General features: G+C 36.0%; 1 long non-coding RNA gene and 1 other non-coding gene across 2 annotated transcripts in view; one reads left to right on the top strand and one right to left on the bottom strand.

The window, feature by feature from the left end:
- The window catches only part of LOC101908174 (uncharacterized), a 609,245-nt gene that overhangs the window by 182,717 nt on the left and 400,741 nt on the right, over positions 1-25,787 (top strand). The gene's annotated exons all lie outside the window — the stretch shown is intronic.
- LOC112444789 (U6 spliceosomal RNA) lies at positions 9,002-9,105 on the bottom strand. The gene has a single exon (XR_003033159.1). It is a non-coding gene; the product is annotated as a U6 spliceosomal RNA (small nuclear RNA).

The raw sequence follows: 25,787 nt of genomic DNA, 5'->3' as shown, positions 1-25,787 counted from the left end.
ATGAGAGAGGAGACAATTTTCCATGGATACAACTTCCGAGAAGAATGATAGCAGTAAGTGGGACATGAAAGGACTGAAAGGAATAATTGAGAAGAGGGCCACATCATACCTTCTGTTTACTGTCTTTAATGAAGATCTTATTCTTCTCTATGTTTTAAAATTTTTTATTTTAAGTCATCTTTTCTTAATCTTCTATCTTTGATGTTTTTATAATTTTATTTTTTTAATTGGATGAAAATGACAATGTTGTATTGGCTTTATGGTTATTTTTAATCTTCTTATCTTTTCATTTTTCCCTCCCTTTTTTTCCTAAAAGCATCTGCAGGGCCAAGAAAAAATATTGGCATAACACATGCTCAATAAATCGATAAATTATATGTATGTCAAATGTTTCCTCTGGTTAATCATTCTTGAAAGGAAACAAATAAATCTGGATATTTATCTTTTCTTTTAGTTACACGATGAGTGAATTGCCTGTGTTTATACAGTTCATTTGAGTGATGGTCACCTCCCCTTTACATATCGGGAGAAGGCCAGTTAGTCCATTAATGCAACCGTTTCTTTTGCATGTAAGCAGATTTTAATTTTCATAATATGCAGCTCTGTTAGACCAAGGAGAGATTTATACTACATCCTGTGCTTAGTTCTCTGGCTTTCTGAATCCACTTTCAATGCTCAAAAAGTAAAACTTGTCATTTGTAGCTCCTGAGGTTCATTCTGTCTGTACTATTTTGCCACATGTAAATGATCGAGACTGTGTATCCCAGTGTTGTTTGCCACCACCAGCTCCCACTATTCTGGCTGATCTGTTGTTGGATTTCATGGTCTCCACATGGATGTGTACGGAGGGAAACTCAGAGATGCTTGGACAGCACAGCAGCAGTACTCTTCACAGAGGGACAGCCTTGCAGTAGACTTGAAGCCGCCATGTTTTCTGTTCAGTGGGACCGCGCATTTTCGAGCACAGGGAAGAGCAAAGACAGCATGTAAACATCTCTCATTCTTGCAGGCCAGGCAATTCTTTCCTAAGGCTCTGCACAGATAGGCTACAGATGGAGTTCCTTAGTGGTAATCCATTGTCATTCAGTGAGTGAAAAAAAACCTTAATTTCTAGAAACACATGGATAACTTCATATTTTTCTGCTTTCATCATCATTGTATGTGAAGCAGGGAAAGACTGCATCAAAAATTGCCAAGCAGCTGCAATTTTTTCCTTAATTATTTTTTTGCATGAGTGAAAAAATGCTTTAATTTTTGGGAATATAAGGCAGTAAGTATATGTAATATAGAAGAAAAATAAATTAAGCTTGGAGGAAGATAAAATTGCTCAAGGGAAATAATAAATTCCATTAAATTGAATTCAAAACAGTTGTCCCAAGAAGATATTTAAATTCAGTGTTGTAAATTATTTTTAGAAGTGTAGACTTAAAAAGGAACTTAAATCCTTCAATCCAGAAAAAGCTGAGATGTCCAGGGAACAGAAGAGAAGGAGACCATGAAGTCATGAGGAAAAACCATTTCACCAGAATGAACTGCTTTACTAAAGAGGTGGCTTTTCAGCAACACTTTGAAAGTATTTTGACAAAATGTAAGGTTAATGAACTCATATGGGTATCATTATAGTGACAGCAAAAAAAAAGTAGCTTTGAATCAGAAAAGTAAAATGACTATTGTTTACCCTTGCTAAATACTCCAGAAATAATTCAATATTTTCAATGAAAATTACATTATGAAGTCACTGGACAGAGAGAAAATATAATTTTTATTTATATACATTGTCAGCACCATGATCCTCATGGCCTTGTTGGACAATTTTATTTGAATAAATTTGTTCCCAGTGGAATTGTCAAGAAGAACCCAGCTGAAAGTTCATGATTTTGACATTTGAATTTCTTCTCGTATTGTAACTTGCCATTGTAAAACAATAGACAAGTGATCTTACCGTGAAAGAGACTTTCAAATATTAACATACTGCTTCATATTTTTAAATGTGTAGAAATTTACCTGAAACATAGCAAAGAGATTAGTAGGAAATGGGTAGGTAGCCTTACATGAAGCCTAATTATAATATTAACAAAAAGAGAGAAGTTATATCTAGGAAATTTTGACATCCGTCCCTGAATCAAATCTCTCCAGAAATACTTGTCAGATTCCTTTGTTATCAGAAATGAAAAAATAAAGAATGCAATATATTTCCGATTTTAATAACTTATCTGGAAACTAAAGGAAAACTTTGAAATAATGTATTTATTATGGTTTTTAACTGCTTCTCAGATCCTTTTAATATATTTCATTTCTTTATATTTAGTACATATTGTTCATTTTCATATACATTCATTTTTGTAAGAAAATGAGTATTTTAAAAATACTGTCAAGAACCTTACCATAACTGATGTTTAGCTATACACCTTTTTTATTTTATCTGGTCAAAATAATTACTGGAAAAAAAAAAAAACAACATCATTTAGGCCTTCAGCACTTAGTGCATTCAAGCTTATCATCTGGGAAAAAGTCACAGTAGCAACGTGAGGCAAATCGCAAATGTTATCTGTCTTGTTTTACAAACAAGGTAAATCATTTAAACAAGGAGACACAGCTCACACTTGACAGTAACTAGATGTTAAATCTAATTATCTAAATTCTAAAATCATGCTTTTTAAACTAGATTATTACCCTTGCATTTACTTTACCTCTTTCTTTCTTTTTACTTGTTACCACCTAGAACTTTGACTAATGTCATAACCATTTGGGAAGGTCATGAAAAAGTGAGGAAAAACTGCTGGAAAGGGGGACATAGAGTGCCAACCTAAGCAGAGACAGATCTAGCCTAGATCTTGCAACAGAAGCAACTAGACAGGAGCTGCAGCCTGTGGTTTGGACACACAAGACCAAAAGAAAATCAGGATGGGGAATTCCAACAAAGAGCAAACAAGAGGGGAAATGGGAGATCACTCTGCTGGTCATGAGGATGAAACGTTTTCCTGGTGGCTCAGTGGTAAAGGAGACGTGGGTTCAGTACCTAGGTTGGGAGGATCCCTTGTAGTAGGAAATGGCAACCCACTCCCGTCTTCTTGCCTTGGAAATCCCAGGACTGGTGGGCTACAGTCCATGGAGTTGCAAAAGAATCAGACACAACTTACTGACTGAAAAACAACAAACCTGAGGATGAAGGCAAACTCCATCAGAAATTTGCTGTAGTTCACAGGGTGCTGATTTGAACTGAGTGGGCAATGCTTCAGCCACATCTGTTGCCCTTAGAGTGCCAGCCTCTCCTCTATCCCCCTACACAACTTTTCTATTTCTTGCTAGTAAAGTAATTCAGGGATCACCACTGAAAAACAGGAAAGCTGCAATCTTTCTCAGCATCTGACTTCTCTGTTTCTCCTAAAACATGAATTTAGCACTCCAGTGGTTATAGGGGGATAAAGAAAATGTAAACATGGAGAAATGGTCAAGCTTCAAAAAATCTCAAATGTGCTTCTTACTGTAGGTAGTAAAACCAAAGTGACATTAAAAGGTGGCCTAGCAGTGACCACGGAGGAGGAGTCAGGAATGAAATGTCTCTGATCCTCTGTCTACCCAGCCAGGAATAAAATGGCCTGAACAAAGCTTCTCAGAGTCTCAGATCCCCCATCCATCAAATGGAGAACATACTGGTCCTTCTCAGGCACCTCAGATGTGGCTATTCAGTGAGATAATGCATTCTTCTGCTAATTCAAGTAATAAAAACAAAACAACAAACAAAAAGTACTATTTCCACTTTCTCAGGCATTGTGCTGAAAACTAACAGTAAAACAACAAAAAAGACAGGGGCCCTTTCATTCTGATACCCTTCAAATCAACAATGATAGATAGATACCTATAGTGAAGCTACAGTGAAAAACAAGGAAATATTAAACACCCAAGTAGGACTAGAGATTAAATCTGGGGATAAGGGAGATATATCCTCACAGTGAGAGGTATCAGGAGCCTTAAAAGGTTTATAATGTTCTGTCCTGTAAGCTAGTACTGAGTAGTTGAATGTTCACTTTTTCATTCTGTGTACCATCTGGACTTATATGCAATTTATTTAGATGTAAGAAATATTTCTTAATTTAGAAATATCCTTTAAAAAGACATGAAACTTTCATGAAAGAGTGCATATGATGCTTGGAAATAAAAGACCTAGAAACCAACATTAAGTATTAAGTATATCGTTGAGCACTGGTGTTGATAAAGGGGATTGGGGTTGGAGTTTTCAGAACAAACAGAAATTGTGCAACAGAAAACAAAGTAAGAAAGAAAGAGGCTATGAACAAGCATTTCAGTATTTAGTATGCTTGGGGCAACCAGGGTTTAAGAGCATAAAAGCATGCTGTTGAAGATAAAATGCCTAGAAGAAATATTTGAGGAAACTAGAGAATAAAGAGGGAGATGGATAACTTCGAGAAACTGCTTAATATACTACTTGATACAAGATTTGGGACAAATCACCATGTTTTTGGGTTTCAGTTTTCTCATTTGTACAATCAAAGAGCACACAAAAGGATGGGAAGATCAGATGCTTCTCCCAGCCTTCAGACAACTTGCTCAGATACTGTCCTCATGACTTACAAGGAGAAATAAATCCTTAAAGTTCTTGCCACATTTTTTTTCCCCACCAGCCAGACCTGGTTGTTAAGGGCATTGCTTGACAAATAATGAAAATAGAGAGATGAGAAAAATGTACACCCTTGGTACAGCCACCTCCTTGACCCTTGCGCTGTTTACTTTATGAGTTTGTTTGGGAAACAACAGTATGCTGTCAGAGTTATTGCTGCATAATTCTAGAGGAGATCACACGCAGTATTTAATTTTTTAGTAGCTTTGACATTAAAATTTTATTAAATGTATTTGAGGGGTAGGTTAGCATGGCAAAACCCTTATCCAGTAATTAATGGCCTGCTGGGTACTGAAAGGATGAGACATATGGTGAGGCAGAAGGGGAGAGGTTAGGAGTTCACAGCCAAAGAGGGCCTATTTTCTGAGACAAACACAGATATATAGAGCTTGTAAGCTTTGAAGGCGTGGAGGAACAGGAGAAAACAGAAATCATGAATGTGCTGTGCAGAAAATTAGGATGATTTGGATATAAGGAAAGCTAGGCAAGACATGAGTAGAGGATGAGTCTAATGCATGACTGTATGCTGTGCTTAAAAATAATAATGGTGGTGGCAGCTGATTCTATTGAAACTATGTATCAGACACCAAGATAAATACTTTTCATATATTATTCATTAAAGGCTTATGATGATAGTTTGAGGTAAGTCCTGATATATATCATTATTTTAAAGATGATAAAATGGGATTTACCAGGATTAAGTGATGTACTCACAGTCACACAACTGGTAAATAGGAATGGAAAGGCTTGAACCCAAGTCGTCTTTCAAAAAATGTATTCTTCTTCTGTGTTACCCCACACTGTTGGTCTGTTCTCTCTTAACTCACTGGTTTCACTACTTAAGTCTTTGAACATCAGAGAGGCAGCTGACCACTGGAGGGAAAGATAAGGAACAAAGTTGCTTTCTCTCTGTATGAGTATGTTTCTTCTGCATTTTAAATCCTCATCTAGTGTGATGGGTAACTGTGAACTATGTCAGAGAGCTAACAGTTAAATCAGATCCAAGCCTAAACTGTATGCCGAGTCAAATAGTCACCTAGCACACTGGTGTTCACTTCAACCCTGCTTACTGGAGAGTGAGGTGGTGAGCTCCATGTGACATTACACAAATATTTTTTTTTTTTGATAGTTTTATTTTTTTTTAATTTTATTTTTAAACATTACAATATTGTATTAGTTTTGCCAAATATCGAAATGAATCCACCACAGGTATACATGTGTTCCCCATCCTGAACCCTCCTCCCTCCTCCCTCCCTGTACCATCCCTCTGGGTTGTCCCAGTGCACCAGCCCCAAGCATCCAGTATCGTGCATTGAACCTGGACTGGCGACTCATTTCATACATGATATTATACATGTTTCAATGCCATTCTCCCAAATCTTCCCACCCTCTCCCTCTCCCACAGAGTCCATAAGACTGTTCTATACATCAGTGTCTCTTTTGCTGTGTCGTATACAGGGTTGTTGTTACCATCTTTACAAATGCCATATATATGCGTTAGTATACTGTATTGGTGTTTTTCTTTCTGGCTTACTTTGCTCTGTATAATAGGCTCCAGTTTTTATCCACCTCATTAGATGGATTCTAATGTTTCATCCACCTCATTAGAACTGATTCAAATGTATTCTTTTTAATGGCTGAGTAATACTCCATTGTGTATATGTACCATAGCTTTCTTATCCATTCATCTGTGGATGGACATCTAGGTTGCTTCCTTGTCCTGGCTATTATAAACAGTGCTGTGATGAACATTGGGGTACACGTATCTCTTTCATTTCTGGTTTCCTCAGTGTGTATGCCCAGCAGTGGGATTGCTGGATCATAAGGCACTTCTATTTCCAGTTTTTTAAGAAATAACACAAATATTTTGCCCACAGAAACAGCCCAAATTTGAACAATATGAGTAACATGATCAAATTCCCAGCAAAATTAAAGTATAAAGTGGAAGTCCATTCCCTATCCAGAAAATTCAAAAAATATTTTGTAGTTCAGCAGTCTTCTCCCCAATATTTTACTCAGCTCTCTCTCAGAAAGTATAATATCAGGGATGGTATGGGGAGGGAGGAGGGAGGAGGGAGGAGGGTTCAGGATGGGGAACACATGTATACCTGTGGCGGATTCATTTTGATATTTGGCCAAACTAATACAATTTGTAAAGTTTAAAAATAAAATAAAATTAAAAAAAAAAGAAAGTATAATATCTTGGCGGGAGCTAGTGTTGTTCAGTAGCTTCAGCCTGAAGGTGTCTTTCCCTGTATCGACTACAGCTATGACTGTACTTCCAAAGGTAGAGTAATCTAACCCTAAATTGGCAATGGTAAAGAATCTGCCTACCGAAGCAGGAGATGCAAAATACGTAGGCTCGATCCCTGGGTCAGGAAGATCCCCTGGAGGAGGAAATGGCACTTCGTCCAGTATTCTTGCCTGGAGAATGTCACGGACAGAGGAACCTGGCTTGTTACAGTCTTTAGGGTTGCAAAAGTTGGACATGACTGAGTGACTGAGCACACACACATGCACAACCCTAAATTACACATTTATCCTGTTTTCAAATATCTGAATACATTATCAGAACATCAAAGTCACACCCATATAATTTAGAAATTTTCCAAGCAATTTCTTAGTCTCAAAGAAGTTTACTCCTAGCAAAATAGTATTGCTAGTAACTAGTATATTTTGTCATCTAAACATTCCCTGCTACTAATATTTTCAGGATGAGTTTGAAAGTGTTCCTTCCTGTTTTGATACTTTGGAAGACTGTGAGGAAGACTGGTATTAATTCTTCTCTAAATAGTTAGTAGAATTCTCCAGTGAAGTTACCTGGGTTTTTCTTTGTCAGAAGGTTTTGAATACTGATTAAATCTCTTAGCTGGTTCTCTTAGCTAGATCTAGATCTCTTAGCTAGATCTCTTAAATCTATTGAAATTGTTTATCTCTTCATGATTCAGACTTGATCAGTTGTATGTTTCTAAGAATTTATCCATTTCTTTTAGATCAACCAATTTGTTGGAGGTATAATTGTTCATAGTGATCTCACAATGTTTTTTATTTCTGTGACATCAGTTGTAATGTATATCCTTTTACATTTCTAATTTTCACTATTAGAATATCCTCTTTCTCTTTACTCTAGGTAAAATTTTGTCAATTTTATCTTTTAAAAAAACCAAGTATTAATTTTGTTGATTCTTTTCCTCTTGATTGTTGATTCTTTTCCTCTTGATTGTCTCTTCTCTATTTCATTTAGCTCTGTTTTAATTATTATTTTCTTCCTTCTGCTAACTTTGGCTTTACTTTGTTTTTCTTGTTTAGTTCTTTGAAGTATAAAGTTAGATTATTGGTTTGAGATTTCTGGGTTTTTTTTTTTTTTTTTTAGTTTTTCCAACTTTAGTATATATAAATAAAAATGACAATTAAAAAATAAAATACTTAGTTCTAAAAGAGAGAAACTGTATCAGCCTGAACACACTCTGGTCAATTCTGAATCAGTCACACAAATCTACCTTCTAAGGAAACCTGACTAGTGAGACAGTTAATTTTGTGCTTTTGGCTATAAAGAACTAAATTACACTCACTCTTTCATCTTTTAATGAAAGATAACTTACTCTCAGAAGCAGCATAAGCACTGTTACAGTAAGTCTACTCCTAAATGAAAATATGGGGTGAGTTATAGTTTACTTAGTAGCCAAGCTAAGATACCTTTGAAAATTAGCCTTGGATCAAAGCAATTACATAAGTTCAAGATGTTATCTTAGGATGAAAGGTAACACAGGTCCGTAACTTCCTTTAAAAAGACACTGAAAATTAAACCTTTGGCATAGTCAGAACTTCCAGAAATGTTTCTTAAATATCAATTTTTTCTATGGACAGATGCTATGTCCATTTTATTCATAATCTTCTCTTGTTACCAGCATATCGTCGAAATCATCATTCTCTGATATAAATTTTCCACCTTCCCAGGCATAAACAATAGGGTTTTCAGGCAGCACAAGAGAAACATCATAATCTATTGGAGTGAGAGATTGAACTTCTGAGAAAACTTGATCCCTAAATCCAGGGAACAGGGAATTTCCTCCTGTCAAAACGATGTTCTTAAAAAAATGTGGTTGCAGTTCTTCAGGTAAATTCTGAATTGAATAGACGATAGCTTCTGGAATCCCCATTTCATGAATACCTATATCAGAAGGATTAAAGAATATTTCTGGAACAGCAAATCTCTCATTGGCCAGATGAAGAATTTTTTCCCCAGATATGTATTTTCCACTTAACACCATCTCTTCTCTTGGCTATAAGATATGATTTCATTTAGACGATAGGTTAGGAGTTCTCCCACATTTATATGAATAATTGCTTCTTTTTTCTTAAAAAAATATGGAACGTCTCACTAATTTGAGTGTCATCCTTGCTCAGGGGCCATGCTAATCTCTGTATCATTCCAATTTTAGTATATGTGCTGCCGAAGCGAGTGCTATTTTTTTGTTTTTTTTTTTTTTTAATGTAAGCATTTTCTACTATAGATTCTTTGTACTGCTTTTGTTGTAACCCCAAAGTTTTTTTATTTTTTTAATGTTGTGTTTTTGTTTTCATTTGTCTTGAGATAATTTTCTAAATTCCCTTGTAAGTTCTCCTATGGCTCATTCATGATTTAAGAATGAATTATTTAATTACCATGCATTTGTTGGTTTTCCTTTGGCTGTTAATTTCTAGTTTCATTCCATTGTAGTTATAAAAGATAATTTGCTTGATTTCAGTATTCTGAAGTTTGTAAAGACTTATTTCGTGGCCCTTCATGTGATCTGTCTTAGAGGCTATTCCATGTTCACTGGAGAAGAATGTGAGCTCTGCTCTTGTTGGGTGAAGTGTTCTTTATAAAATGTCTGTTAGTTCATACTGGTCTATAGTGTTTTTCAAGTGTTATATATGCTTACTGATCTTCAATATGGTTGTACTACCCGTAACTGAAAGTGAGGCACTGGAGTTCCCTATTATTTTTTTGTTATTTCTCACTTTAGTTATTTTTAAGGTTCTCTTTATATATTTGAGTTCTCTGATATTTTATGTACATATATGTAAAATACATATGTATTTTACATATATGTACATAAAATATATATGTTTATATATGTGTGTGTACACACACACACACACACACACGTATTTCATAGACATACTTTCCAGTAAATTGACCCCTATGGAATTATATAATGTCTTTTGTCTCTTGTGACAGTTTTTGCTTTAAATTCTATTTTGTCTTTTTTATTTTTTTTTACATGCATTAGGTCTCACTTTTTATGCTGTAAACATCTATGAATTTTGAAAATCAGATTGTGTCATGTATTCACCACTGCAATACACAGAGAAGAGTTGCATGTCTAATTTCATGGTTAGTTTCTGCTTCTAAAAAGTTCCTTGTTTTTACCTATTCTACCCTCCCCACTCCCTAAACTTGTGGCAATCACCGATATGTTTTATATCTCTAGTTTTACCTTTCCCAAAATGTCACATTATGGAATCATAGGGTATACAATCTCCTCATTCTTGCTTCTTATGTTTATCTATATGTATTTAAGAGTCATCTGAAACTCTGGTACTTTGGCCACCTCATGTGAAGAGTTGACTTATTGGAAAAGACTCTGATACTGGGAGGGATTGCGGGCAGGAGGAGAAGGGGACGACAGAGGATGAGATGGCTGGATGGCATCACCGACTCGATGGACTTGAGTCTGAATGAACTCTGGGAGTTGGTGATGGACAGGGAGGTCTGGTGTGCTGCGATTCATGGGGTCGCAAAGAGTCGGACACGACTGAGCGACTGAACTGAACTAAACTCAACTGATGTCTTTGAGTAACTTGATGGCTTCTTCTTTTTTATCACTGAATAGTTTTCACAGTATGGATGGATGTATTATACTTTGATTATCCATTCACCTCTTAAAGGACACTTTGGAAACTCCTTTTCTTCCTTGTCCCCTTTCTCTAGATACAGCATTCTCAGTCAACTTTTTTTCAATCCTGTTTTTTGTTGACTATGTCTTTTATTTAATTATTTTTCTTGAGGTGAGTCAGAAAGGGTAGAGGTATCTGAAGTGAAACAGATGTGAAACAACTGGGGGAAAAAAGGGATTTCAGAGTTACTCTCTGGTTCAAATTAGTTAAAGTTCCCTCTAGCACCCCTCTGGAAACTAAGCCTTTGATAGAAAGGATGGTCTGAGTGGGAGTTTACAATGGCTGTCCTCAGCCCATTTCAGGTTCATGTGGGAAGTTTTCTTAGATCCTACCTGTGAGAACCTAGTGAGAATTCTCAAGTAAAGCCCCTGAAAGTATGAGAATCCTCACATGACAGTGGTGCCCAGCATCTTCTCACTCTTATACTAGACCTCTCTCATCCTCTGCTGCTGCTGCTAAGTCGCTTCAGTCGTGTCCGACTCTGTGCGACCCCATAGGCGGCAGCCCACCAGGCTCCCCTGTCCCTGGGATTCTCCAGGCAAGAACACTGGAGTGGGTTGCCATTTCCTTCTCCAATGCAGGAAAGTGAAAAGTGAAAGTGAAGTCGCTCAGTCGTGTCCAACTCTTAGCGATCCCTTGTACTGCAGCCTATCAGGCTCCTCTGTCCATGGGATTTTCCAGGCAAGAGTACTGGAGTGGGGTGCCATTGCCTTCTCCAATGTATGAAAGTGAAAAGTGAAAGTGAATTCGCTCAGTCATGTCTGACTCTTAGCGACCCCATGGACTGCAGCCTACCAGGCTCCTCCGTCCATGGGATTTTCCAGGCAAGAATACTGGAGTGGGGTGCTGTTGCCTTCTCCACCATTTATCAAAAGTACCAATAATAGTCGGTCCTATTTGCTTATGGCATCAGGTTGAGGAATCTTGGGTGCTGTAACTTTCTGAATGTAATTGACTCTGTATATTTTGGGGTAATGGTTTGTCCTGTGATGTCTTTTCTCTAACAGTTTTTAAATAATAATTGAATTTTCTCTTTTCTCTGACAAGTTTTTTTTTTTTTTTTCTTTAATTGAGTTTCACTTTGTCTTGCTATTTCTTGTTGCAAGGATAGGAGTAACAACTTCTATGCTTTTTACATGTGGGAGCTGAAACAAGAAATAACTTATTCATCTTTTAAATTCCTTGTGCTTTTAAGTTTTACTACCCCAATAGCAATTCAAAAAATTAATTTTATTACTGATTTTCCTGCTTCAGTGATCTGACTTACTCTGGAAATATATAGTAGCTCTCTGAGGCCCAGACAAGTATACACATATGGGGTTGGGTAGGGGGTTGCTTGGGAAATATAGGAAGATATTGAAATAAACCTTTTCTGGCCTAACAAAGAGTCTGTGCTCTCCACATGGGAAATAATTGAAAGTATGGATACTTCTATGAGTATAGAAGTTCTGTAAATCTTGGAAGAATTTTTTCTCTCTCTCATTCTTTCTCATACATACGCACATACATATACACACACACTCTCACTCAAGGAAGGAGATTTCTAAATTTCTAAATATGCAAGGAGATTGCTTGCATATTTTGAAAGGTTGCCCCAACCTTAGACATGGACTGCTTGTGTCTACTGACATAAATTTTATTCTAAAATCATCTTTTTTTCAGTCATGACATTTAACTCATTTTGGAATTATAAATAACAATGAATCAAGACATGGCATTTTTCTAGGACAAAAATATAAGGAAATAAATGTTAACTCACTGTCTCTAGACCAATCTCAGTATCATTACCTTTCAAACTGAAGAATACAAAGGGAATGGACTGATTGAATGCACTTTTGGGGACAGTTGGAGCCTAGATATTGTCTAATAGCCAAGCCCAGGCATGCCCAAGATGACCCCTCAGTCACCAGGCTTCACAATAAAACCCTTAGAAATAGTCTGGGCTCGTTGCCAGAGTCTCCAGTAACAATTAAGTTTTAGGACAGTCTAAAATCTTCAAGAGGATAACACACAGGGTGTTTCTCAGGCTTAGTCAAACCTTCATTTCTTAAAGGTACTTCTATGAGGTACAATAATAAACCACTATGGTGATTTGGGAGAGAAATGGGAAGCATGCTGCCTGTGTAATATCAAAGTGTCTGCCGTCAAACTCCATATTCTCTGCTTCTCTTGACATCTTTCTGTCAGTCATCATCCCACAATAACACTTCTGCAATAGTGAAATTTATTAAGAAATAGTGATCCTGGCATTGCAGTGGATGAGGAATGGAAATAGAAATTGTGGCTTGGGGTCTATAATGCTTATTCTGTTCCAACCAGGCTACCACTCTCCATTACTAATAGGGAGATTATTATTCTCCTTAATAATCCTCAACATTTATCAATGTTCACCCTAAAAATTATGTCATTATTTATCTCCTGAAATCTGTTACCATTCTCTCTCTCTTTATCTTCTTCAGTTAGTTTATTGCTTGAGCTAGAAGGCTACAAGCATCTATTCATTTGCTTTATTCTTTCCAATGTATAAAACCAAACACAATTTCCTTCTAAGTACTTAAGGCCTTAAGTACTTAGAAAGAAGTACATGCAGAGTACATGCAGAGAAGGCGATGGCACCCCACTCCAGTACTCTTGCCTAGAAAACCCCATGGACAGAGGAGCCTGTTAGGCTGCAGTCCATGGAGTCACTAAGAGTCGGACACGACTGAGAGACTTCACTTTCACTTTTCACTTTCATGCATTGGAGAAGGAAATGGCAACTCACTCCTGTGTTCTTGCCTGGAGAATCCCAGGGATGGGGGAGCCTGGTGGCCATCTATGGGGTCGCACAGAGTTGGACACGACTGAAGTGACTTAGCAGCAGCAAGGCCTTATGACTCAGTTTTCTCCTAGTTACTTTCTATATGATAATGTACACCTTGTTGATCTCTGGGGCTTCCCTTGTGGCTCAGATGGTAAAGCATGTACCTACAATTCTGGGGACCCGGGTTCGATCCCTGGGTCGGGAAGTTCCCCTGGAGAAGGAAATGGCAATCCACTCCAGTTTTCTTGCCTGGAAAATCCCATGGACAGAGGAGCCCGATAGGCTACAGTCCATGGGGTCGCAAAGAGTCAGACACGACTGAGCGACTTCACTTCATTTCACCTCAGTTCTGTTGATCTCCGGGCCTCAGAGTTATGTGACTTTTTTATGAAGGAAATTGCTTGACATTTTCCTGGACTTCAGGTTCATCTCCTCACTAAAGCATTTTCCCTGTTTCCTACCAGAAGTAACATGCCAGAGGGCAGCATGACTGCCATGATTGGCATGCTCAAACTTGAGGAATTGCCCTTGTGGTTGGTGTGGGTGAACATAAGTTTGGAAAGCTTGTTCCTCTCCGGAAGGAATCTGAGGGTTGGTGATTTTACTGATAAGAGGATTGAACTAGAGTCCAGGCACAAACCAATGATTGGGCATTGTCTTTGTTCAGGCTAGTATTACAAAAATACCATAAACTGGGTGAGATGTATTTCTAATAGGTCTGGAAGCTGAGAAGTCCAGGATCAAGGCATGGCAGATTCAGGGTCTGGTGAGGGCTCACCATATGGTTCTGAGATAGCCATCTTCTCTCTGTATCCTTATGTGGAGGAAGGAACAGGAAATCTCTCTGGGGTCTCTCTTAAAGGACACTTTCCCATTATGAGGGTGCAGCCTTGCATGAACTACTCAATTCCCGAAGGACCTATTGCCAAGTATTACATTGGGAGTTATGCTTCAACATGAAAGTTTTCGGGAGACACAAGCATTCAGTCCATAATAGGTACTAAGTGTGAGAGTAGGCAGAATTGGACTAAGAGGTGTGGACACAGCCAAAATGTCAGGAATCCACTAAACACAGACTTTCTAGAGACCTGCCTCAGTGTCATAAAGCCAGTGACTTTGGGTGCAGTTTAATTGGTGGTGAGTAGATAATTACTGTTTTGGATTATTAATATCATTTCCCAATATTAAAAAAAAAATTCTGAGTGTCAGAAGAGAGGGCTTTACTGCAGATTACTGGAAAATAATGGCATTTGGGCACTCTACAGACATTTTATTCTTTGAGTGGATTATAAAATTCTGAAAATTATTCAGGAAGCAGTATTCTTTCCCTCCAAAATGTAATGATTCATTTCTTATCAACCACAGGATCAAGGAAAAATATATATTTAGAAGGCAATTCACTTAGCTCTAAGCAATGAATGGATGTGTGCATGTGCACATATACAGAAGTGGTAAAAAATTTGCATTTACTTTTCCAAATCATTTTCCCAGCCCCCCGAGATAGATGAACTTGGCACACACAATTAGTCAAAATATCTATGGCAACATGTTTTATTAAATGCTCACAAAAATCATAAGATAATCGGAATTAAAGTTAAAAATGATAATGTCGCAAAGTCAGTAACTCACAGAGTGGATATTTCATTATTGATCAAAGTGTGGGTTAGTCAAAATTACTCATTTTATTATAGACTGGGAGTGACATAGACAAATTTTGCCTAGCAATAGTGGCTGAATAGACAGTGGGGGAACTCCATCCAGATGATGATGCTGAAAAAAGACACTAGGGCTAAGGATAATAAGTCTTTTGCACAAGGAGGGGTGGCATTATCCAATCACAGGTTATGAAAGCAATCTTCATTAAGATACCCAGGATGAATCAATGGTTTTGCAACAGATGGGAGGATTATACTGACGGAAAACCCATGGCAAATTCAGTATAGAAATCCAAGAAATTATAATCAAGGATAGACCTATAGTCTTTTAGTGTGGAACTGAAATTTTAAAACTGATCCAGTCAAGTGAAATTATTATCATATTATAAAGGCTTATAGAAATTATATTACAGAACAGAAAACAAGGCTGAAATATAAATACTTAAACAATCTAGTTTAGGCTGGAATAGTATACCACTCCTGAGAAGGTAGATTAAGCTATAGTAATAAAGAATATCCCAAGTTTCATTGGCCTAGAAATACTTATTTCCTGTTTGTGATATATTTCATTGATAGTTGGTTGGGCCTCGGATCTGTGTTATCATCATTGCCCTCTTTTGGGGGCCTGGGCTAACAGAGCAGTCATTTTCTAAGCCATTTTTAATCATAAAGAAGATGGAAAAACTGCATGGTATAAGAGTTAAAACTTCTCCCAAGAAGTGGATTATATATTAAAAAAAATTCATTAGTCAGAGTACCATGAGTTTATAAGTTGGGAGAAGTGTTGTTATCATACAGGAAATAAAATAGAAGATATGTAGAAAATAATAGAGTCTGTTGCAACTAGTTATAAGTTGATTACAAGCCATATATTGTAAGAACTAATCAAAGCTGGACTCTTCATGTGAAATATTTTGATTAAGAAAGGCTTCAACCTAGGAAATGGGAAAGATGAACTTCTGTTGTAAATCAGGTATCCTAGCCAGATTTATGTGTTAGTATGTATTGATGTGAGTCTCTTTGGGGGTGGGTGGGTATTATTTGTGTGCGTGTGTGTAGGAATGGAGGAATAAAATAGGATTACTAAAATAGGATTTTAAAATGAATATAAAAACAATGAATATAAAAGATTATATAAATCATGTGGATGAGATAAAAGGATAAAATGGGGCTAAATGATAAAACCAAGAAAGAAGAATTTCAACTTAACTATCTGGGGCTTAGAATCTGTTCTGAGAAAAGTAAAGGGAGAAGGAAATTGGCACAACAATGAGGGTTTTCTATTTGATAAAGATGTTACACCAAGTGTTTTATTTAATTTCTCCAACATCCTCCAAGATTAATGTCATAGATTTACTATTGAAGGAGAAACTTGAATCTCATAGAAGGCTACCAAGTTGTAGGTCAAGGATTTTAAGCTCACCACAAGTTATTTTTTCCAACCCATTAATATGATGACTCCCTATTTCAACCACCTATGTAGCCCACAAACATTTCCATATAGTGTGGGATGAGTATAAAGCTACGGCAACAAAGAATCTCAATCCAGTGGGAAGCTCTGTCTCGAAAGAACTAAAAACTAAAATTCCTAAACCACTCCATTAACCAGACATCAAATTTTAGATGAAGTCTCAAGGATCAGATTGTAACATACTGTTTTTGTCAAGCTTTTGCTTTTGCTATGGGAAGACCCTTAGATTTAGGAAAGGTGCTTTTTCAAACAAGACTTTTACATAGAGGTTATTTCTCCTTGAATGGTCAGCATTGTGTGGGATTTTTCTTTCTTTGGAAGAATGTTTAAAGGTGCCTATCATGTGACCTCTACCAGTTAGGCTGCTTTGCAGCTGGCCATCCTGTGTAAATTTATCCAGACAACTGAGTTCAGCTTTCATCTAAGTTTCATGGATGAGAATCACAGCACGCTCCCCATTCTCGTGCATTTGGTATTCCAGAGGAGTAGGGCCAAGTCCTGTACCTTGTTAATGGAAGAAGCAAACTGCAGAAAGACCTTGGATGTGAATCATGGCATTCTCCCTCAGATTGTTAAAGCCATGTCTCTTGTTTGGCCTCCAATACTGTTTGGGTGCTATCTGTCAGGAGGATTTTTGACTGGTGAATGAACAGTCAGATATTTTGCAGTTTATTGCTCTATGTGGACATAACCATTTGTCAGAGAGCCAACCAATAGCCATCTCAGACAATGCTCTCTCTTAGAAGATTAAGCAGAATTATTGATATGGACAATTATGGCAGTGGAAAAAATATATTTTGATTTCTAGTAGACTTTACCTGAAATACCACAACAGTACTTAGAACCAAAAAAACAAAAGTTTTAAAGTGCCCTTTAAATGTTCAGTACTACAGACACCTCAAGTAAAGTATGCATTCCAACACTTAATAAAGCTTATATCCAACCAGTCCATTCTGAAGGAGATCAGCCCTGGGATTTCTTTGAAAGGAATGATGCTAAAGCTGAAACTCCAGTTCTTTGGCCACCTCATATGAAGAGCTGACTCATTGGAAAAGACTGATGCTGGGAGGGATTGGGGGCAGGAGGAGAAGGGGACGACAGAGGATGAGATGGCTGGATGGCATCACTGACTCGATGGACATGAGTCTCAGTGAACTCCGGGAGTTGGTGATGGACAGGGAGGCCTGGCGTGCTGCGATTCATGGGGTCGCAAAGAGTTGGACACGACTGAGCCACTGATCTGATCTGATCTGATCTGATTCACACTTCAGTAACATTCACTCAATTGAGTCCAACTCTGTGACCCCAAGGATTACACAGTCTGTGGAATTCTCCAGGCCAGAATACTGGAGTGGGTAGCCTTTCCCTTCTCCAGGGGATCTTCCCAACCCGGGGATCAAACCCAGGTCTCCTGCATTGCAGGCAGATTCTTTACCAGCTGAGCTACCAGGGAAGCCCAAGAATACTGGAGTGGGTAGACTATCCCTTCACCAGGGGATCTTCCTGACCCAGGAATTGAACAGGGGTCTCCTGAGTTGCATGCAGTTTCTTTACCAACTGAGCTGTGAGGGAAGCCCTCAGTAACATTAGCATGCCATCTTTTAGACTCAATTTATTATTTGGATACTTTTCATACAATAATTTTGCTTAAATTATTACTGTAGTTGGAAATATATTAAGTGTAGTGTCTTATTTTTTTATATCCATAGGTAAACCATACTGTTTGATGGGTACTTAAAAAAAGATTCTAAAACGTCTGCTGACAGATGATAAATTTACCAATATGAAAACAAAGTTAACTCAGGTCATTCAATTTGAAGCTTCAGAAAGCTATTTCTCAAATTCCTTTTGAATGACAGTGTTCATTATGCTGTTCTGCACAGTTACTTCTGCTTGGAAAACTTTTCTTTAGAATTAGTAATTCTAGAGACACAATGCGCTAAGTACATAAAAAGTTTACATTTTTTGTTAATAAATGCTGAAGAAAGAAGCATGATCTGTGTATTTAAGTGGTCATGAAGCTGAGCAAGTAAAGGCATTTCACTGGATAGTGAAGACCATATTACAAACAATACTTTTTCTAGTTTTCTCGGGTTGGCAAAGAAAGGAAGCATATGCCATTTATTCCATATCTTTGAGTTATTAATTTCAACTGATTTGTCAGATAACTGTAATAAATCATAGGAAAATTATCTTATTTTTATAATTTTAGACTTCTTTCCACTGTGTTCATTGCTATTAAATATCTTTCAAATATTGCATAATATATATAACATATTTATGCAGAGAAATACATATTACTATTTATCTTAATATATACAAACATTGAAAGTCCTAACAAGCATAAAGTGAAATACTGAAGTATTGCATTTGTGTGTAATGAAATTGCAGCTATTTCTGTGGGTATATTTTCTTTTTCATGCATTCATTTTTCTACAGCATGTAGTGTTTTTGGTTTTTGTTTTTTTCTCCTCCAGCTTTATTTAAATGCAATTTATGTATTTAAGTAAAATTCACTATCTTTAATCATGTAGTTAGATAAAGCTGGATAATTTATTTATACTTATGTTTTATTTAGTGTTTTACTTTTATTCTAATTTCTTAAAGTAGAACCTTATATCACTAAATTTACATTTTTGTAATATACACACTTCAAAATAAAACTTTCCATATATGTACAGCTATAGCAGCACTCCAGAAATTTGGATATGGTGTATATTCATTATTGTTCACTTTAAAACACTTTTAATTACTTTTGATATTTCTGTTTTCACTTGTGGATCATTCAGAAGAATGTTGTTTAATATCTGCTAATTTGAAGCTTTTGCTAATTGGTTTTTCCAACTTAATTCTACTATATTCAGAGAATATGCTTTCTAAAATATATTTTTACTTGTTTTATATATAAACATATAGTTTATCATGGTAAAATAATCATGTGCCTTGAATGTATATTCAGATGCAGTTGGATATCATGTTCTATAAATATTAACTATACCAATGAATTTGGTAGTGATGTTCTGGTCATCCTTTTTTTTTCTTTGCTTCAGTTTTCATGTCTCAGTTTATGAATTGTTGGCATGATGTTAAAAGATAATACTATGGGATGGTCTAATTTTTAACTTAATTTTGTCAGTTTTGCATCATATGTTTTGAAACTCTCACTGGGAACACTCATGTGGTTTACTCCATTAGTTTCTAACATAATCAATGATTTAGTTGAGTAATCTATCATTTTATTTCTTATTTTCTCCTGTAATTTTACTTTCTCTTTCTATTGTTCTTTAATTTTTTAATTATTTGAATACATACTGATATTCAATTTTGATTTTCCCAATGGCTCTTTTGTTGTCCTTTGCATTATATTTTTTGTGGTTGCTGTAGGGATTAAAATACACATCCTCAATTTTTCTACAATTCATTTACAGTTAATATTGATTTATTTTACATAAAATATTAAAATATTTCAGCTCTATACATATAGTTGCTTTACGTATTTCACCTATACATATGTGATAATGTCCATGAGACAATATTACATTTTTGTTTTAATTATATGAACTATATGAAAATTAGGAAATAAAAAATAATTTTGTTTTGCATTTATTCAAATATTTACTATTCCCAGTGCATTTTATTCCTTTCTCAGAATCCAGGTTTCTATTAAGTATCCTTTTCCTTCAATTTGAAGAAATTCTTTAACATATCTTACAGTGTATATCGAGCTTCCCTGTAACTCAGCTGGTAAAGAATCTGCCTGCAATTCAGGAGACCTGGGTTTGATCCCTGGGTTGGGAAGATCCCCTGGAGAAGGGAAAGGCTACCCACTTTAGTATTCTGGCCTGGAGAATTCCATGGACTGTATAATCCATGGGGTTGCAAAGAGTCAGACACAACTGGGTGACTTTCACTTTGCTTTCACTTTTCACAGTGTATATCTCCTGGCAATAAATTTTCTTTAAACTGAAGATGCCTCCACATCAGCTTCACTCTGTAAGAATATTTTTGCTGGACATTGATTACTAGATTAACCTTTTTGGGGAACGCTTTAAAGATGTTATTTCAATCTCTCTTCCTTTCTCCATAGTTTCTGAGAAGTCAGTTGTTGATAAATCTTTGTTCCCTTGCATGTAATGTGCTGTTTCTCTAGGTGATTTTTATAGTTAGCTTTCAAAATATGACTACAATGTGGCTTCTGGCTTGGTGTGACTTCTGTGTGCTTGTTCTAATTGACTAGTTTCTGTCTTTTATCAAATTTGGGGATTTTTCAGCCATTGTTTTCCAAATATTTTTCTACACTATTTTTTCTCTACCCTCTTTATGGATCTCTGGTTGTATATATTTTCAACCATTTAATATCATCTAAAAAGTGCTTAAGATTCACCCTTCAGAATCTTTTTTTCTTTGTTATTGACATTAAATATTTTCTATTGACCTATCAAGTTTCCTTACTCTTGCCTATGCCACTTACATATGGCTGTCATTGTAGATACTGTCTTGATTAGTTCTAAAATAGCAATTTTATTTTTTTGTGAATTTGTTTTTTCTATTTCTTTGCTGAGATCCCCTACCTTTTATTCATTAAAAGTACATTTTGTTTCACTTCACTGAGGATAGTTGTAATAATCACTTTAAAAATCTTGGCTGCTAGTTCCAACAGTTTGATCATCTCTGAGTCAGTCTCAGTTGATTTTCTTTGCTCTTGAAAATATGTTCCAAATGCCTAGGTTTTGTATATTGGGCAGTTTTCTTGTATGCTAAGCTCGGAAAATCTGAATTCTGTGATTTTTGTCCTGAGAGGATGGCAAATGTTTCTTGGTCCACTGGTCTCATTTTAATTCAGAAGTTTTGTTTTCAACCAAGTTGCTTTGAGTTTCCTGCATGTGTGTGTTTCAGAGATATCTCTAGATAGAATTAGGACATCCCTTCTGTGTCTCTAGATAGAATTAGGACATCCCTTCTGTGTCTCTTTACCTTCCAGGTTTCTCCTACTTCTTAGAGGATGTGAATAGCCAGGGCCAGAAGATTATGGTTTTTCCCATGACATCCTTGTTGCTTCCCATACATGCTGAATGATTTGGCTCAAATCTAAAAGCTAACATGAAATCAATTTGTAAAATACCTGTCCTCTGAGTATGTACAGCCACAAGATTCTGTCTACTTTTGTTCTTGCTCCAGTGTCTTTAGGTGCCTGTTTGTATTATGTTCAGATTTTATAATGGTTTTCTCTGAGTGAGCCAGTCTTATGAAATCTTATTACTTCCATACTACAAGAACCAGAATTACATTTTAATTATAAAAAAATGCTTTTTTTAACATTTGATTTTCAGCACTGTAGCAAAGAAATCCATGTTCAGTACGAGTTTTGCTACATTATCAAAAACCTGACATCATCATCATTTGGATATTTTTTCTATATCAATTTAATATAATAGTAATATAACAACACTGTTATATTTGTGTAGTTTCATTTCAAATCTACTAATTATGTTCTTCATTTTAACTTACTCTTTATTGTATTTTGATGACTCCTTTAATAATTTTCATGGTTCCTTCCAAAGTGAAAGTGATAATTGCTCAGTCATGTCCGACTCTTTGCAACCCCATGGTCTGTAGCCTACTAGGCTCCTCTGTCCATGGAATTCTCTAGGCAAGAATACTGGAGCGTGTTGCCACTTTATCCTCCAGGGGATCTTCTCAACCCAAGGATCAAACCCGGGTCTCCTGCATTGCAGGCAGTTTCTTTACCATGATGGTTCCTTCCAAAGAATCCCATAAAACTTACAGATTGGATGGTTGTTCTAAATTCTTAGCATTGTTTCTTTGCCTGCAAATTTTCTGTCCTGCTCCTTTACATTATAGAAAAACACCTCAAGAATGTTTTTCACATCACTTGTTCAAGTTTCCAGAGTCCTGTTGATATAATTACACTTTCAATATAAATTTTACTTGTTTTAAAATTTCATTTTCATTTTAATTTTTAAAATTCCCAACCTTTTTTTCATATGATATTTTAAAATATTATTAAATAATATAAAAATATTTTCTAAAATTACTTTGGGTTACTAAAGTGGAAGATTTGGAGTGATATTAACTGAATCTTGAAGATAAGCTAAATATATTTCCATATCATATTTTTATTTATTTCATGCTATTTTATATACAAACTGGTATATATATAATATATGCACACATATGCATGTTTATATATGTGTGTTTGTGTATATTTTTGTGTTAATGTACATATGTATACATGTGTATATATATGTATCTATGTGTGAACACTGATCAAATGATGAATACGAACCATTTAGTATTTATGGTTGTAATGTGGTATATGATTTGATCAAAGTAGTGGATAAAATCCTTCTCATAGATGCAATTGGGAAGTAGGTTAATGAACATGGTTACTGGCAGAATTCCCTGTTCCTAGAGAGCTGTCATTTGTTTCAATTTTGTCTGACAGATACAGATCATTTTCCTTCTTCACTGAGTGGTTTTCTAACATAATGAACAGGTAAATTGCACGAAGACTGTAACCCCAAAACAAATTAATCCTCAGTCTCTGTCTAATGCCTAGTCAGTTCATGGATTTGTAGTCTGTACATTTAAGGATACATGTTTTCCTATTTCTAGTCTTTCAGGCTTGGGGATCCACGTCCCTTTCATGTTTCAGTCTTAGAGGACTCATTTTGAAGGGATTAGAGATTTCCTTGGAAATTCCTGTTCCCTGGTGAACAGAATAGGCCCAAGACTAACAGGGAAAATAAAATCCTTGTGATTCCCAGGATTCACTACTTAACGCTGGTTATGGGTTGTATTCTTTGTAGCCAAACTGGTGAAAGTTTGTCTTGACATCTTTATAAGAAAATCTGAGGAATGGTTACATTTAATATAGATAAGACACATATACTAATCACATTCCAGATTGCTAGACCTGTGAGCCCTGACGGGGAATGGAAAGTTTTTACTCCAATCAGAAAAAAAAAAAAATACCATAATGCACTCTAACATGAGCAAATTGCTAGGATTTATATTACCACTTGTAAGAAATTAATTTTCTGTTCTTACCAGAAATATTATCATGTATATGCCAACTTAGAGAAAAATACTAAACAAAAGAGACTATCCATATAATGCCCTTCTGACACTCCTTCAAAAATATAAAAGCTAAAAAGTCAGAAGTAGATTATACAATGAGCAAATCTGATTTTCTTTTTTTTTTTTTGATAGTGTTTATTTTGTTTTAGAGAGAATCTAATTTTCTCTAAAAGGAAAACTTAAAGGAAGATAAAAGAAAATTAAAAATTTAGAAAAACCATTCAATCATTCAATCTGTAAATTATATGGGATTCTTATTGTTTAAGAAATACATCTCAGAAGACTATAGCTGCCATAGATAGTGACTCCTTTAATGCATCTGGGCAGAGTAAATTAAAAACCTTCTGGGAACTATTTAATATTCTCAAAGCCATTAAGAACATTCATTGCTCATGGGAAGTAGTCAAAATATCAACATTAACTGGAGTTTGGAAGAAGTTGATTCCACCCCCTGTGAATAGCTTTGAGGTGTTCAAAATTTCAGTGGAAAAAGTGACTGCAGATATTATAGAAACATCAAGAGAAATAGATTTAGCTGTGGGGCCTGAAGCTGTGACTGAATTGAAGCCTTCTCATGATGAAACATTAATGGATGAGGAGTTGCTTCTTATGGATGAGCAAAGAAATTGGTTTCTTGAGATGGAATCTCCTCCTAGTAAAGATGCTATGTGGATTGTTAAAATGACAACAAATGATTTAGAATATTATATAAATTTAGTTGGTAAAACAGCAGAAGGGTTTGAGAGCATTGATTTCAATTTTGCAAAGAAGTTCCACTTTGGATTGAATGTTATCAAATAGCATTGCCTGCTACAGAGAAATCATTCCCAAAAGGAAGAGTCAGACAGTGGGGCAGACTTCTCTGTTGTCTCATTTTTTTTTTAAATTTTATTTTATTTTTAAACTTTACATAATTGTATTAGTTTTGCCAAATATCAAAATGAATCCGCCACAGGTATACATGTGTTCCCCATCCTGAACCCTCCTCCCTCCTCTCTCCCCATACCATCCCTCTGGGTCGTCCCAGTGCACTAGCCCCAAGCATCCAGTATCGTGCATCGAACCTAGACTGGCATCTCATTTCATACAGGATATTTTACATGTTTCAATGCCATTCTCCCAAATCTTCCTACCCTCTCCCTCTCCCATAGAGTCCATAAGACTGTTGTCTCATTTTAAGAAATTGCCACAGCCACGCCAGCCTTCAGCATCCACCACCCTCATCAGTCACTAGCCATCAACATCTGAGGCAGGTTTCTCTACCAGCAAAAACATTATGCCTTGTTGAATGCTCAGGGGATAGTTAGCATTTTTTTTTAAAGTATTTTTAAATTAAGGTACGTAAATTTTTTAGACAGAATTCTATTGCATACTTAAAAGATGACAATATAGTGTAAACATAACTTTTATAAGCACTGAGAAACAACAAAATTTGTGACTTGCTTTATTGCAGTATTTGCTTTATTGCAGTGGTCTGAAATAGCACCCTCAATATCTCCAAGGTATACCATGGTTTTAAAGTTTATGGTTAGGTCTGTGATCAATTTTGAATTATAATTTTATAAGATAAGAGGATTATGATGAGGTTTATTTATTATTATTTTTTGCTTATTTACACCCCAGTATCATTTGTTGAAAAGACTATCCTTTCTCCATTATATTGACCTTCCAACCTTGTCTAAAGTTAATTTGCCATATTTATGTGATTTTACTTTGGGTGGTTCTGTTTCATTACCTTTTCTCCTTAACACTGTCTTGATTACTGTTGCTTATACTTTCTTGAAATCAGTTAGTATGAGGCCCATCCTTGGCCCAAAGAGTATAAGGGAATATTGGGAGGAATGCTTAAGCATGCATTTAGGCTGCTAGGGAGGAACTGTGTCCTTCAGTGTTAACAGATGGTACAAATCAGCTCGATATGTAGGAGATGGCACTGAGGATTTGACCAAAGTTTCAGGTTGTAATAACAGCACACTTTTTCAACTTGATTCTCTGTTCATACTATGGCTTTGGACAGCCTCACTGGAGTGCTTACCCTAAAATCAGAGGTTGATAAATGTTTTAACACTTGAGGAACCTGATATTTTATACATATATCAAGAATAATCATAATGATAATAATAATATTTTGCATTGTTTGTGGTGGGGGATATACAGATATGTACTATCACATCC

The sequence above is a fragment of the Bos taurus genome, chromosome 28, assembly GCF_002263795.3.
Source record: "Bos taurus isolate L1 Dominette 01449 registration number 42190680 breed Hereford chromosome 28, ARS-UCD2.0, whole genome shotgun sequence".
NCBI lineage: Eukaryota > Metazoa > Chordata > Mammalia > Artiodactyla > Bovidae > Bos > Bos taurus.
This window is presented reverse-complemented; position numbering and strand designations above follow the sequence as displayed.